The sequence below is a fragment of the Calidris pugnax genome, unplaced genomic scaffold (genome assembly GCF_001431845.1).
Source record: "Calidris pugnax isolate Ruff unplaced genomic scaffold, ASM143184v1 scaffold39, whole genome shotgun sequence".
NCBI classification, from domain to species: Eukaryota; Metazoa; Chordata; class Aves; order Charadriiformes; family Scolopacidae; genus Calidris; species Calidris pugnax.
In genome coordinates this window covers 10,357,106-10,357,875 of record NW_015090828.1, presented here as the reverse complement: position 1 = coordinate 10,357,875, position 770 = coordinate 10,357,106, and positions in this window count along the sequence as shown.

The following is a 770-nucleotide window of genomic DNA, read 5'->3' as shown; positions in this document are numbered from 1 at the left end:
CTGGGCTGGTTGGCCGGGCTGGGGGCATTGGTTGACTGACTGACTGGGCTGGAGGGACTGGCAGGGCTGGACGGACAGATGGACATTCTGACTGACTGATTGGGCTGGACGGACCAACTGGCTGGACTGGAGGGAGCGACAGGGCTGGACGGACAGACGCACGGGCTGGGTTGGACCGACTGACTGGGCTGGTTGGCCGGGCTGGGGACATTGATTGACAGACTGACAGGGCTGGATGGACAGATTGACAGGGCTGGACGGACAGACGGACGGGCTGGGTTGGACTAACAGGCTGGGCTGGAGGGAGCGACAGGGCTGGACGGACAGACGGACAGGCTGGGTTGGACCGACTGACTGGGCTGATTGGCCGGGCTGGGGACATTGATTGACTGACTGACTGGGCTGGATGGACGGATTGACAGGGCTGGATGGACAGATGGACGGGCTGGGTTGGACTAACAGGCTGGGCTGGAGGGACTGACTAACTGGGCTGGGCAGACTGGGCCAGAGGGACTGACTGACTGGGCTGGATGGACATACGGACTGGACTGACTAGAATGGATGGACGGGTGGGCTGGGCTGGAGGGACTAACTGACTCTGCTGGGCTGGAGGGACTACCTGACTGGGCTGACTGTCCCCCGTGTCCCCACAGATCCTGGGCAAGGCGTACGCCGTCCTGAGCGACGCGGAGCAGCGCGCTGTGTACGATGAGCAGGGCACGGTGGACGAGGAGGGCGAGGCGCTGCGGGGTGAGCGGGACTGGCAGGAG